The following is a 16,245-nucleotide window of genomic DNA, read 5'->3' as shown; positions in this document are numbered from 1 at the left end:
CACTGCTCGGAGAAGACCACTCAAAGGGGGTCTTTGGCGGGGACCCCATTTTATAATCTGGTCATATCTGGGTGTGGTCATTACAACATGGTCCAGAAGCTTCTCAGCTTCCCTGAGCACTTCCTTTGTTGAAGACCCTGTCAATTAACCGAGGGTTCCACCCCTCCTGCTCCCCGAGTTGGGTGGAGGTGGAGTCACCCCATCCCCAGGTGTGGGGAGGAGGTGACTGTCAGCGCCATCCTAGGTATGTACATGGGGACAGGCACAGTGGGGCAGAAAAAGCATGAAAGAGCCATCAACTGTCCTGTTGAAGGCTCTGGATCCTGTCAGGGGATATGCAACTGCCACAGTAGTACTTGTCCATAAAGTAGTCCATGATATGTCATTCGATATAGGGATCCTTAACAGGGGAATGATAGAAGTGCCTTGGAAGGTGGGTACATGTCCAACAATTAGTTTTATTAGTAATTTGACTATGGTTTGTGATAGGATGAAAAAGATATTTTTCTCTCCACTTGTAATGAGGCTGTATAGATTTAGATATTCTCTCTAACCATGTAATAAGCATGGCAAAAGTTAGTAACTTTACCACTAGTATTTCCGTAATTTCCTCAGGCACTTGAAAATCTTGTGTTCAAGTAGCTTTGGAAAATAAATTCAAATGTTTTCTGTTTCTAAAACAGTAGACACAGCAGATTCTTCCTCCGCTGGTCACGTTCATCCACTGAATGATCCTCCAGGAATCATTTAACATGTGAGTGGTGTATCCATGCTTCCCTTTCTGTAACTTTTACAGCAAAGAACTTAATAAGATGGTATATGCCCCCTCCCACCCTGGGCTTTAATTTCAACTGACAGGAAAATACCTCTTTTAGAACTCTGTCCCCAGGCTGCAAATCATGTACCTGTATCTGCGGAGAGGTGGGTTTGTACCATTCAGAATGATTTCTTTCAATTTGAAAGCTTTCTTGTAAATTTAAAATATAAACTGTTGAACTCTCATCTCCATTGAAGAGGCTAGTTTTGGCCAGGATACAAAAGTCTCCAGTATAGCTAAATGTAATTCAAAAAGGACTTTTGTCCTAGGGGTTATTTTGGGACATTTTGGATGTCTCATAAGGCAAAAAATCAAGGCTTCTGGCCATTTTAACTCTGTATGTGTGTGCATTTTAGCTATTCTTTCCTTAATAGTTCAATTCATTCTTTCTGCCTGCCCAGATGCTTGAAGAGTGTGCAATGTTCTTTGTATTCCTAAACTTTCACAAAGTCAGTCAATTATTTCTGCTGTGAAATGTGATCCTCTGTCCAATTCAATAGATTCCTTTATTCCATACTTAGGAATAGTTTCTTTAAGGAGAGCTTTTATTACACCTCTACTGTCTGCTTTTCTTTTTGGGAAAGCCTCCACCAATCCCAATAACTGGTCTACTATCACTAGCAAATGTTGATATCTACATACTCTGGGCATATCAGCATAATCCACTTGCATTCTTTGGAAAAGAAAAAAAGCCCATTGCCATCTTCCCAATTCATGCACAAGTTTTATATTTGAGAATTTCTGGCAGGTAGAACAGCCATTAATAATTCTCTTAGTGGCTGCACAGATACTCAGTGCCACCCATAGTTGCTGTATTTCATTAGCTACTGCTGCCACTCCTCCATAAGCTTTATCATGGAACCTGTTGGTTATAGTCATAAAGTATTTTTCTGGCAAGACCGGTTTTCTCCCTGTTGTCCATATTACATCATCATCTTCCATTGCTTCCCATTTTCTCCACTCTTGTTTTTCTTCATTTTTCACATCTCATTGATACAATTTTCTTAGATTGAGCCATGAACCCTTATCTGAAACAACTGTCATAATCTTTACCACAGGCTGGCGAGCTGCAGCTTTTGCTGCTACATCAGCAAAGGCATTCCTTTTGCTGATTCTGGAAGTGTCCCATGTATGGGCTGGACAGAACCACAGTAGTCTCTTGGGGAAGCTGGAAACTACTGCATTACTTCTTAGTAAATTACTGGGAGCTACCGATCTCAAAGGACTTTGACTGAATTGCATCTATTTACTCAATCCCTTTTGAGAAATTCCCCCAACTTTAAAGGGATTTTTCATCACTCCTCTGCAAATCTCTTCCATTAATTGATAGGTTTTACAGTACCTACTAGATCAGAATTATAAAAAGAGACCACTTCTGTCATAGATACCTGCAGTCTTCATATTGAAACTTAGTCCATTTTTTGTGGGTACAGCATAAGACAGATGCATTTATGATCTGTTACTTGTTTGTACTATACACAAAGAGTTAAATAGCTGCAAGTGCTGACATTTTCTTGGGGGATAATTATTTAAGAATTAGTATTTTCAGTATTCAGCCAGCTCTACTGTCCATGACAAATCTGCATCTCTGTTAAAGCACTTTTTTTTTTCTGCTTCCTTTGTACATTTTAGTTAAAGTCACTTGGCTTTCATTTCTGCTAGTTTCTTTGTCATCCTTTTCTCAGTTGGCATTACCAACTCTTCTTAGTTTATGAGAAGGTGTGAATGTCCTTAACAGTAGATCCCTTTCCCACCTCTAAAACAATAATGATGATGTTATGCAAATGACTGATTGTATCCTACCCAAGTAACTAAGAGTCTTAACTTTGATTTACATAGCTTGGGATGAAGTCCATAAAGTAAATTTGACAAGTTTTTTCACTTTGATACATGCACTTAAGCCCACTATTTACTTTTTCATACAGTTCTAATACAGATAATCGTTCCAGAATGATTTGTGTAAGAGTTTAAGAGGAGGTTTCTCCAAGTTCTCCAACAAACTGATTCATTAAAAAATTCAGTCAAACCTGAAACACAACTTTTCTAGATATTTAAACATCATGTTGGTATTTATGCAAGTCTAACTTACAAATGCAAGTGATTACTGTACATGTGCAAATCAGTGGTGTTGCATGTTAAGGACACTTGCCATTCCATCAGCACAACTTTGAAAATCCAGGTTATTGTATCTGCTTTGGTGATTTCTGTACTTTTCCAAATCACAGGAAGGAGTTTTGTGGGTTTGGAGGTAGTTTTGTTTGTTTGTTTGTGAGGGTTTTTGCTTTAAAAAAATCCTAACGCTAAAGTCCATAAGCCTATGACTGTTATGTCACAGTAAAAGTACATCAGACAAATAGTATAGAAAAAGGGGAGAATTTGTCCATTTTCCCACCATTGTGGGATTTATGCACAATGACTTGCAGACAAGAAATCCCCTAACCTAAGCCTAGGTTTATCAACCTTTATTCCAGTTTTGACATAATGCCAAATCTCAAGTAAGCTGTAGTCTCTGTTGTTCAGACCATGATAGGTTAGGAGCCATCTGCCTGACAATACATTAACTCGTACACAGAGATCTGTAATGGAATCATACATCATAACTAGAGAAGAGAAACAAGAGTATCATGGGCATGATTTGCATCATATCAGATGAGAATGCTAAAACAGGATGAGATGAGCCTCACCTTGAAGACCTGTTCACTGACCATAACAAGAACCCAGCATGGCTCACTCAGACTTAAGCAACCATTGTATAAGGCTACAGACAGGCAAGACAAAACAAATCCTGCCCTCCTTCACTCCACCTTCTCAGAAGTTAAATTCCTAAGAGGTGCTATGACTTAATCTGAGACTTGCAGCATGGCATAGGAATTTCAGGCTCTTTTTCCAACTCTAACTCACCTACGTATCTCTATCTGCCAGACCTCACTGCACTGCAGTAAGTTAATTGTTTCAACTAGCTTACCTGATCTGAAATCAAAGTGTACTGCTCCAAATTTTCTTGGCTTGCCCAGCATAGTTAAAGAGACAGTACAGTGGAAATTTTATAAACTGAACATATTCTGTATTTGTCATTTGATGAAAGAAATCACATGCTACTGCACTAGCAGTCACCACAACATGAAGACTGTCCATAATTTTTACTTCTCCGAAAATTAGTGCTTTGTCAAAAATGCAAGGTAATAGAAGACAAAAAAGTGTATGCATTTTTTCTATGCACCAAATATTTTAATTTTCGATGTAGACAAAGCAAGTAAACATTTGATGAACTCAAACATTTAAATAAATTGTAGAGTAATAAGAATTTGCCATTACTGGATCCTCAACAGACCATTTGATTTTACTGAAATATATATTTTGCTGAGTTGAATTTGTGTTCCATTTCTTACTTACACATCATTTTATTCAGCCCTTTTGTTTACACCCGTCCTTCTCTACTAGAAAACAAAACAAAACAAAACAAACCCTAAGTTTCTACATCACAGAGAAATTAAGAAAAATGTTGAGTTCCTTTAATTTCTTAGCCCGTTGAACCCACCCACACTATGTATGTATAATTTTTCTCCCCATCTTGATATTCTCATGAGCTAGATAAATACTCATCTTGGCATACAAGTATTGTATATTGTCTATTCTGGGTTATAGAATTCATTGATGAATTCCCTTTGAGCTGAGTTTTTCTTTTTGCCACTCCATTGTTCATCCCAAGTTCCAGACATTTTAGTTAGGCTCAAAGCTTCTTGTATTCCTAAGGCATCTGTTGTTCATTACAATCATTTGCACAGATTTTGTCCTAGAGGTTTGTCTCAGTGTTTGCACTGGCATAGAATGGGACCCAGGATGAGCAGACGGTTGCCCATAATAAGGACAAAACCCAGCAGCCTGCTCCTCCAAAGGCTGTGCAACCAGAACTGCTCACTTCTCTTTCACAAAGTCCCTTTCTCCATTCCTAGCCTCACTTATCACCCTCCACCCTTTTTCCATCTACAAACTGGTATCTCCACTGACCACTTTCTCCTTTATTCTCAACCTACAACCTCCATGACTCCAGCTTCTCATGTCCCACAGTTCCTCCTAGCCCTCTGCCTCTTCTCCCTTCTGCCCAAGGGCCCTGTCCCACCTTCCTCCCTGTTACCAGAAATTATTTTATTGCTTTTACAAAATTGAGTTTTGTGTTATCCTTGAGACATAACATCAGCATTGCCTGTTCTACCGAGATGGCTTTGGCCAGCAATACACCTGAGTCCAAGGTCTAGATAGTGCCACCCATATTTAAGTAAACATGGTAATATTTATTCAAAACAACAGCATGGTACACAGTGTGAGCAAGATCACAGGGGTTGTTTTCCAAGAGATACCTCCCTCTTGCACGTGTTGCAAGAATGTCATTCCTTCCTGTTCCAGACCTTCAGGTCATTCTCTGGATCTCTGCTTTCTCAAGACAGAGGGGAAAGAAGGGAGATCACTTAAAAAAAAAACCAACCAACCAACCAACAACAACCTTCCCCCCAAAAAAACCCAAACAAACAAACAAAACCCAAACCACCCCCAAAAGAAAAAAAAAAAAAAACACAACCAAACACACACAAAACAAACAAACAGCAAACCAAAAAAACAAAACCACACCCTCTCTCCCCAAGAAAAAAAGAAAAATCCACAGGCCTATAGACCAAACCAAATACACCCCAAAATGTTCCAGAATCAGCCATGTTTACCATTGGGGATATAGTCTTCCAAGGACTGGGACAGCTAGCATTAGATTTCTGAGGTGATTGTCTTAGTTATTTTAGGAGTTAGTTCTCTGTGGCTGTTATACTACTATACTCTCATATTTCCCCACCTCCACACCTCTCAACCAATCTACATTGGATGCAGTCACTAGTAGGCCAGATACAGACAATAGCTTAGAAGAAAAGAAAGGAAAGGGAGAAAAAAAAAAAAAGGCAAGAACCTGCTCTTCTGCAGCATCTGCACTTGACATGATAGTGTTGAAATATTCTATGCATGTACTTCTGTGCAATAATCACTAGATAATCCCTGTTGCCATCCGCACGAATCATGCTTCTGCAGAGCTGAAATCACAGTAATGGGAAGATGAAAATGGTTCATTCAGACAAAAAAAGGAGCTTGTTCTACCCAGAAGGAAAGCAAGTCTCTTCTTCTAGTGCATTTAAAAAATTATTTCCTGAGAGAAGAAAAAATTACAGTAATCTTTGCCTTAAGTATATTATTCCATCTCAGGTGATAAACATAGTATATATAACAGAGATAAGTGGATAACATATCCAGAATGTTACATACTGTATTATCATCTTTATTGAATGTATATACTCAATAGTAACACTTTGAACTGTTGTCATTTGGCTAGGAAAAAAACCTACAAGGACAAGCTACTGCTGTGAGGAGTGGGTGTTCAGCTCCACTGATTCCAGGCAAGCTATACCTGCTGATGCAAGCAAGGACTGTGACCCTCAGTCACTCTTCTCTCTCAGAAGAATAAGGGTACTGGATACAGGACATGCTGCATATTTCTATTTCTGTAAGGGCTTTAGCACAATCTGCATGCAGTGTGTGAAATGCAGTGAAATTGTTGCATGCTGAAAGGTTGACAATGTCCTTTTGCTAACCTACTTCTTCAAAGTAATATTCTCTCATCAGCTTATCCTTCTGGCCCTCTGCTTGAGGTCTTTGTCCTCTTCCCCTCCTCTCTACTGTGCATTAGAATTGAGCTCTGTAGCTAGGCAGTCTTGTCCAGAAGCCAGCTGTACAGGCTAATTTTATATTCTTCTGAAAATCCACACACCAGTGAAGTGTGCTTTGAGTTAAATTTGAGGTGTTTTTATGTAGTTTTACTCCTGCAGGTCTTTTACTGTTTCCACCGCTTCCTTCCGTACTAAATACTTCATTAGGTTGCTGGTGAGTGTGAAGGCTATTCCTGCTCCTTTAACTCCTTATTCTGGAAATTCTGGAAAAAAAATTCTATGTTAGTACTCTCAAACAGTGCAAATAGACAATGATATGCAGGGCCTGAGGCAGGCAACAAGGAGAATGTTGTCAATACAAACACAAAACTTTCAAAACTACAGCAACAACAAAAAACCCAGGTGTGAGTATTGCTACTGACAGCAATGCACTGTGGCTGCAAAGATTTAACTTTCCCCAAACTCGTGTTTTTAAGACCTAATTTCAGAATCCTTGCTGACATTATGCAGACGACCATATATATAATTCATACTTGTAAGTATTATGAAAACTTAAAGAGCTTGGACTACTTTTTTTTACAAATCCCAACACTGTAGTTCATTGCCTTTTGGTAATAATTGTTCTTCACTGCCTGACCTCTCTTGCGGCCTTTGAACTCCTTAATTCCATGCATGGCTAAAGGGTGGCAGTTTTCTCACTTTTCTTCCCCAACCTCTTTCGTCTTTTAATACATTCTCCATTTTCTTCCCTCCTCCCTTCTTTGACAGAGTCATAGCTGTTATTAATTTCTCCTCAGACTTCCTCACTCGCTTCTGTCAACTGTCTGTTTCCCCACCCAACAAGACACTGCAGACTGGTGAAAAGCATCTGTTGATGATAGCTGATTGCTGTGGCAACACAGAACTAAGGATGAAACATTGCAAGTTGCTACTTTAGACTGCACATCTGTACTTGTTAGGTATTTTTTGCCTTCTGCTATATAAAAGACCAGATCAGCAGCAGGGCAGAGAAAGATGTTGCTTGCAAGGCATCACATTGTCATTTCACCTACAGATTGAACAGCAGGGTTTCAGCATGTGTGAGGATTCTGTGGCTTTTTTTCACCTGTATCTTTGCCTTTGCTTTTGTTGAAAAACAACAAAATACACTATAATGACAAAGTACATAGATACACTCCCCCATACCCCCTTAAGGAGCTTTAGGAAAAGATACCAGGAATAGTTCAGATCCACACTGAATACTCATATGGAGGGAAGGACAGGACATCACATTGCTCCTATACAGCTCTAGTGCCTTGCATGAGAAGTCCCTGAAATCAGACACATTCTTTGCCTTGTTTCAGTTTCCAGCTTCAGATCCTAGAGTAGAAGAGGAAGCAAGCTGCTGCTGAACAGGGCAGAATCATGATGCTCACACAGTGAGTAAAGAATTGTGCTCACTTCTATTGACCCTCCTAGTCATGCAGGTGTTCCCATCCAGTGACAGGAAAGGATATGGTAGAATTCAAAACTATTTCTGGTTTTGCATTTTGTCAAGGAAAAATCAGTTTGGAAAAACGAGTTTTAAGAACTATTAGAACATGAGGGTTTATGCCACAAAGAAAAGGCTACTGTATTTTTCATCCCCTTTGCAACTCAAGTATTTCACTAGACATCTAACAGTACCAACATGCACTACAGCAGCTTACAGCTGATAACACAAGAATTGTATACCAAACCCTACTTTCCCCAATATATGATTTGCACTGCAAATGAACTCTATGTACCTGTGTTGCCTCTTCTCAGAGAGACTGGAGACTGATAATGAGCAGAACAGTAGAATGAGAGAACAAAAAGCACTCTTCTCACCTCATCAACTTTCAGAGTACAACCTCAGCTATGGAGTTTAAATACAATCCCAGGTAGCACTACAAGTGTGACTGCACAACTCAGAGGAATAGCCCACAGGCTCCATACATTTTAGAGATATTCCATTAATAGCAGTCCCCTTGAAAGGCTTGCACAGACTTTTTTTTAGCTAGATTTTCAGAGGTTTATAAAATACCTGCTAAACCCTCAGTACAATTGTCAGACAAGCAGGAAGAGACTTAAATCTCATAAAATTAGCTGTCAGAGTTAATTGGATAGTTAAAGCAAATTATTTACTTGAAGTAGGTTATCTCTGTTCCTCCTGTGTCTTGAGCTGATTATCTTCCATCCTTGAGTACAGGCGAAATCTAAGGGAAATTCCAAACAACTCAGTGCAGGCATCTATTTTTTAGGTATTTGAGTTAGTACTTGCCTCAAAAAGTAAACTGTAATTTCACATAACTATCAATATTGCAGGCACATTTTCACTCTACTTGCATTACAAGACAGGTAAACAAGATGGGTTTGGAAGATCATGCGTTGCTCTGGATCTGAATGTCCACCTTTCCTAATGCGATTTGATTCCCTTGAAAGGAAACTGGAACTGTGTTGTGTGCTCCAACAATACCCTGAGATGGGGCAACTGGAAGAGCAGGCCCGCATAAGACACCATACATCGCACCTGCCCCTGTGAATAACACTTATTCTTATTTTGCACAATTTACCAGATGGCAGTAAAGTGGAAAAACCTGTCCACCGTTCCTCTTCCAGAATGTGATGAGTGTGTTGCTTTGCATATGTGACCATGCTTTCACAGTAATGTGGTGTGTGACAATGATACTTTAGAAGTACTTCTGTAAAAAAAATCACACAGGACAAGGAAACAAAACAAAGAAAACCAAAAGCATTGGAATTTGTGAAACAAAGTCCTGCAAGAGATGAAACTACAAATTAAAAAAAAAAAAAAAAAAAAAAAAAAGGCAAAAACTGAGCTCTGAGCTTCAGTTTTTATTCCGCTGTCACAGTTTAAGGCAAGGCAGCAATAAACCATGGCAGACGTTCCCTGTTACCCCCTCACTTCCCACCACCCTCTTCTTTTAGATCAGGAAGATGATAGGAAAGATAAGGGGGAAGGAAGAGAGACTTAGACTTCAAGTTGGAGAGTTTTAAAGGGTTTTACTAATGCTACCAATAGAGAATATATATAAAATATACGAAACCAATCTCGAATGCTTGATGTGGAGTTGGCATCACTCCAGCAGCAGCAGAGCTGCGTGTGCGGAGCTGGTGGCTCCAGCAGCTGCAGCTCAGGCCCCCAGAAGTCATGGGCGGGACTTCACAGCAAACCAGACACTGGTTGCAGGGATGCAGGGCCTGAGGCCTGTAGATCACAGGCAGACAGACAGGGTCCTCTCTAGATGCCGGCCATGGTCAAAGAGTGTGTGACCCTCGTGATCACCCTGTTATACAGGGTGTATGACTGTTATAGGATGGAATACTTAATTGATCATCAGTTGGTCAGTTCTAGTCACCTGTTCCATCCACCCCTCCTCAAACACCCCTCTCACAACAAAATGTGGGAAAACTCATCAGTCTTTCTTGGCTACCGTAGTCATAAATCTAAACACGAGCTTCTTCAGCATTCCGTTGGTCTTCTTATCAGCACTGAGTACAGCATCCTAGGAAAAATATGCAGGCTAAAACTCAGAAAACTACAGCCACCTAGAAGAACTGAGCTGAAAGAAAAATCACTAAAAGAGAACTGGTCTTGTTTTTAACAAAATCAGGACATTCACAATATTTAGTAAAGTATAACCTTCAGGTTATAGTTTTCCTCTCCTTGACAGTGCTAAACAAGTACTCTTTCTACCACCTGTCCACCTCTTGTCAAGAAACTTAAAGAAGAGCACTTGATGCTCTGTTCTCCTGTCAAATTTGTTTGGAACTTGCTAACTCAGTCAAAAGTAACTTAAGACTGATTTTCAGCCCAAAAGACAGACATACTTTGATTACAGAGTTCTTTTCTCAAGGAAATGAAATCAGGCTAAAAAAAATTAAAGCTGTTCAGGATGACAGGAGCATTGTTGAAGCTTGAAGCTTTAAGATTGCTGATGTTTAGGAGTTTGAGAGACTCTTGTCCATCTGACAAGACTTAACACCCTGTTAATTCTTTTCACAGGAAGAGCTACTGCTTGAGATTTATTATATATTCTTAGTGTAGAAAATCCAATACTTGGAAAAACTTCAGAACAGTATGTTTAAAAGACACCATGCAGACAATAGGAGATTATAGAAAAGTTACAGTAGAACTCTGTTAATACAAACCAAGTCTGGTCTTAAAGACTGAAATTCAAACTTTTCCTATTGTATCTTGTACTATATCTCCAGTGTTTTCCCAATCTGTAATGAATCATTGCTTATCTGATATTTCTTAAAGCACAAGTTTCTGCTGTCCTACAAGTAACTCAGAAGCCTCTTTTGAAATAGAGGAAATTTCAAATATAACCTGTGTGTAAGCAAGGTTGACAAAATTAAGTGTAAAGGTTCAAGAATCTAAAAGGAAGCCTGAAGTCCTATTAAACTTGGTATTATTAAATTCTTCTGGATTTTATCTTATCATGATCTTAGAGGCTTTGACCTACTGTATTCCCCAATGTATGAATATCTGTACATGGCACTTTAGCACTGAATCTTTCATGATTGTCAACTACACCTACAAATTGGTTCAGGAGTTGGGCTTACTTTTGTTAGAGGAAAAAACCAAACCAACAACAAACACGAACCAGACACACCACTCTGAATTATCCCTAGCTGCCACGATTTTGGTGGTCTGGATATATTTGAGCTTTTAATGAAAGTCCAGGCTCATTAAGACAATAATTTTAATCTCCATTTTAAAAAGGAAATTAAACTTCCCCTGTTGCAGAGAAGAGTTTCAAAGTGTGCACCAAATATATCCTAAAGACTGAGAAGCCAGTAGGTTTGTAAAGAGATACTTCTTCCCTCAGATTAGTTTTTTTTAAACATTTATCATTAAAGCCAGTCACAGGATTTTAGACCATTTTGGAAGGTCTTTGCAATAATTGTCTCTAGAGCTTCTTTTATTTCCTTTTGAAAGTTAACACCTATAATCTTACCTTGTATGCTTTAAAAAAAAAAAAAAGCTACGGCTTGTTATAGGCTAGTTATTGTTTACTCATATGAGATAGTTAGATAAGCATATTACAGCTACAGAAGTGTTTTTTCCCCTCCAACTTTCCCATCATAGTTGTGCAGGAAACAATTATTTTGCAAATATAATAGGCCCAGGCAGGATCTCTCGGCAAAGCATATTTTAATAATGATTTTGCGAGACTGGGTGTTCTACCTAAAGGCAGGCACACCTAATAGCGCAAAAAGCCCCTGCTTATATCTCTCCAAAATCCTGGCCACAATTTCCCTCCCCTGTTCTCCATTGGTTGAGTACTTCAGGGTTTACAGACTATCCTGACACACACAATACCCTTCCCCTTATCAGTCTATTTAAGATATGGATTCCTGGTACTTTGGCTACACTTCTCCTAAATTAACTTATCAATACAGGTATTGGTATGTATACAGGTGTCAGTACATATTCTGGGAAGAGACTGTGTATTACATTATGAATTCGTAGTCCGATGTCTCTCGGTCCTTCCCCCTTGCTGGGGTCAGGTACCAGGTCCTCAGTTATGTAAAAAAAACAGTTCTTCGTTAAATGTTCCTTACAGTTGCACCCTCAAACTGGCAAGAAACCAGAATATATATCTCTAGACTGTCTCCTATAAGCATCTTCTCCAGATGACAATATTCTTTTAAAGTTAAAGCCAAGTTCTGTCAGGATATGAACAAGAGTTATGTTATAAGAAAATGGAAATTTTGAGGTGAATAGGCCATAAGGAAAAGAAACGTGTAGATTAAGTATGTGTTCCTTTGTTCTGCCTTTTCTATCCTTGCATGCACGTTCTTGTTTCCAGCTTGATGGCAGCCAAGTCACCAGTGCTCAGCTTCAGTGAGAAACAGTTCAATATCCCATTCAAGCTCTAGGAAGCTCTTCTTTCCCTCATTCCTGAGGCCTGAATCTCTGATCTTTGCACTTCCCAGTTGTTTTTCAGGTTCTCCAAGTTGAACAGATCCCATCTCCTTGGTTGTTTCCAGCTGCCCCTGCAGATTTTTAAGCTTCCTGCCCTGCTTGAGCAGGCTGAATTTGAACAGGAGGGCAGGAACAGCCCCTTCTTCCTGCAAAGGGGTGCTGCCTGTTGGTGTCTCTCTACTCCAAGAGGCATAGCACAGCACTTAAACAAGGATGAAAAAACAAATGGACACATCACACAAGTGTGTGGAGTTTGTAACAACAGTATAACCATGTTTACAAAAAACCCAAACAACAAACAAACGAACAAACAACAAAAACCCACAAACAAACGAACACCAAACAAACCACCACTCAGCATTGTTGATATTGCTGACAATTTATAGGTATGAAAGTTTAAGACTAAGTATTGCTTTCAATGTAGATTATCCTGCTGGTCCTGAATGTCAGCTGCCTCACTTTTCACACTGTTATCTCCTTAGCGCTAAATTATAATGCACCCACACATGGATATATGTACACATACACCCACAAGTGTTATGTAGCTACGGTTCATACAAGTTTTGCTCAATAGTATGCACAGCAAAAGTCTGCTGACATTTAGCCTTATTCACTGACTTGTTTAAGCAGGCATAAGCCACATAACCCTCACCGGAAAGATGTAGAATCTCAAAAGCTGTTGTAAACAGTCTGCAGAGTGCCATTTCTTTGATTAGAATGGAACAAAGGATAGTTCAGAGTTCCTTTAAGGAAATATTTTGTGTATTGTCAGAGGCTATGATTCATTTTCCCAGCTGTGATCTTTCTTATTTCAGATAGGTTTCGGGTATATGTTACCTTCTGTGTCTCTAGTATTTAACCTGTGTTTTGTGGTCACAATTACACAAACATTGCAGAAATTTCTTGCAAGAATAGTGTTTAAAGGGTAAGATAGCAGAACTGCAGAAGAGAGGTATCACATAACTGGCAATATAAAACCAGTAAAAATCAAGGGTGAAGGGAGCAGCAGCGAACACTATGCTGGCAGGCAGGGTCGCACCATTACAGAACATTAGTTTTCTTTTAAAAAAATAGCTTTCTTACCTGCCTTTTTGTCACCCATCCCTACTTGCTAGCACTTTTAGTGGGTTTGGTAATGCAGTTTCCTCTTCTTCAGCATATCGGTTGCCCAAAGCAAGCAAATTATTGCAGTTCATATATATATAAAGGGGTAAATCAGAATATTTTTTGGATTAGCTAGGTTTTCATTGCAGAGGTTTTTCCCTTAAGCAGTTTTCAAAATCTCCTTAGCATGCTGGACTTTTTCATGGTATCACCTCAAGCACACCATTCAGTTCTGTAGCCTATTCTGAAGAATGCTTTTGTTGCACTTAAAAAAAAAAATCCAAAAATCTACTTCTATAGAAACTACTTCCAAAAGCAATTTTCTGCAGCAAACTCTGGCAAAAACCTTAAGTCTACCAGGTACTTAGCAGAGAAAATTAGAAGCTGTGCTCTCAGCAAGAGAGGAAGGCAAAGTAAAAAACAAAACCAAACCAAACAAACTGAGAGAAAAGCCTAGGACACCACTTTTAATTTCTATACATGAGTAGGAGATGTTTTGAGATAGATTACAAAGACAGCTATATACTGGACCAGTATACAGACACAAGGAGTTTCAAGAAAAATCACCTTAAACAGATTTTTCTGACATATTCTACGCCATAAATGGCTTTCTACAGAGCTACCTTCCAGATTATTATTTCATTACAACTCAAGGCCATGAAGAATTGATGAAAAAAGAAAAATCAAACAAGGTTGAACAGAGCACGGCTGAAATGTTCCTTTTTCAAAATACTCGATATCATACTTCATAATTTTTAATTTTTTTAAAATAAATGTTGACAAATAAATACTCCAGCCAACAGGAGATTAGCTTTGGTGTAGTTGGTGAAGATAGCTTTGCCTCATCCCCTATATGCAGATCAGATTTTACCCGAAAAGTACATGCCTTGAACTTGTACTATGAAGCCTCAGACTTTTTATTTTTCACCTAAACAGGGCACTACTATACAGATAAAGCATCCACATAGGTCTCCAGACCACCACCAAAACCCTCCAGCTTACTACCCATGCAAAACCTCCAAACTACCAAAGAAGACAAATTAGTTATCTTATAGTGCAAGTCTTGGACTTAAAGGTACAAGAGTATTTAGAAACTTTAACTTCAAATCCTTGCCTATTTCATCATCTGTCACTGATAATCCTGGAGATCATTTAACTTTATCCTCTTTTAAACCCTTCTTTAAAACCTACCTCTCCTGTGACACCTACGAATCTCTGCTAGATAGGACTATTTAGACTAATGGTAATTTGTCGCATCTTTCTCAACCTCTTTTCTTTACCTACTTAGCCCTCTCCCAACCTCCTTATCTATTTATTTATTGTCTACATAATCTTAAATTCAGTTAAATTCAGTTTCTTTTACAAATAGAGCTGCCCTAATAATTTTGTATCTTACAATAACCAACATCTGGAGGCCTGAAAGGGTTTCTTGGAAAATAGGAGAGAAAAAGGAAGAATTCCTGTTTAAAGCATTACACAAGAAAAAAAAAAAAAAAAAGTTCTAATTTAATTTCACACTTCTAATGGAATTTACACTAAAATATAATCAAGACTTTTTTAAAAATGAACACAGAACAGCATTATTGTTCTAGAAATTTTAGATAGTAGTTTTTCATTTTTACACCCTGTTTCCTTTTCCTGAAGGATAGGCAGATAAAACAACATGAGAAGAGCAGTACTTAATATGAAAAACTAAAACTGACAAGGGTTTCTCTCATAACTTTAAATAAGTCATGTAGAACAGCTTCTGCATCATAAAACATTGACACAATTCTAAAAACGAACCAAAAAAGCCCACAAGTTTTTTTCTGCCTTATCCAGATTTCATCAAAAAGCTGAGAAGCTATTTACAGCAGCTACATACTCCCAGTTATATCTTCCTCAAAACAAAACAAAAAATCTTTGACACGTTTATAAAGTCTTAACATCTCTTGTAACACTACTTTATTAAAAAAAATACAAGCAACTTAATAAAAAGATTATTATCCTCTGACATGCTTATTCAAATAATTCACAGGCCTCATCTATGGAGATCCTCAGAAAGATATTCACCACCTTTTTCCCCTTCCGGCTATTTAAGACACATACATTTCTTACCTTTAAAAGCACTGGTTTTGTTTTTTTGTGTGTTTTGGGTTTTCTTCTTTGTTTGTTTGTTTTTTGTTTTGTTTGTTTTCTGTTTTGGTTGGGCTTTTTTCAGCCACCGATCAGGAATCTAGTGCACTACTGGCTATTCAAACTCCTCTTCTGCCCTGCTGGGAGAGCAACAGGTGCTAGGACTAAACTTTCAGGTGGATCCAGTTGAGTTACTTTGAAAATGCTGCCTGTGATAGATGTGCTCTTACTATTGCATGCTGGAAGTTCTAGCCTTAGAAAAATTATTAGTTTGTACCAGTATTAGTGGAGGACATTGAAAGTGAGAATCTCTGCTTTATGTGTGGAAGAGCAATAGGACAGATTTGCTGTGTGTGTTCAGAAACAGCCCCTCTCACAAGTGTGGAAAGACTGGGCTCTGTGGGTTATATGTGGCAAAACTGCCCTAATCCCTGTACACATCCAAGGCACATATTCTGGAATGATGAACTGATGTGCCTGGTGTTAGATATACAGAACCAGGAGTAGGCTCAGGGTTGGAAACAGACATGTCAGAAGGGCACGATGCATCT

The 16,245-nt window shown here is 38.7% G+C and overlaps 1 long non-coding RNA gene across 1 annotated transcript in view; it reads right to left on the bottom strand.

Annotated features, from left to right (window-relative positions):
- LOC110365303 (uncharacterized) overlaps positions 1-15,898 on the bottom strand; it is a 45,076-nt gene extending 29,178 nt beyond the window's left edge. The window contains exon 1 of the long non-coding RNA XR_010469858.1: positions 15,677-15,898. This is a non-coding gene — a long non-coding RNA (uncharacterized LOC110365303). The remainder of the gene's footprint in view (positions 1-15,676) is intronic.
- Positions 15,899-16,245: the final 347 nt, after the last annotated feature.

This window comes from Columba livia, chromosome 1, assembly GCF_036013475.1.
Source record: "Columba livia isolate bColLiv1 breed racing homer chromosome 1, bColLiv1.pat.W.v2, whole genome shotgun sequence".
Classification (NCBI taxonomy): Eukaryota; Metazoa; Chordata; class Aves; order Columbiformes; family Columbidae; genus Columba; species Columba livia.
The sequence above is the reverse complement of the archived record's forward strand: the minus strand, read 5'-3'. Positions and strand labels throughout refer to the sequence as shown.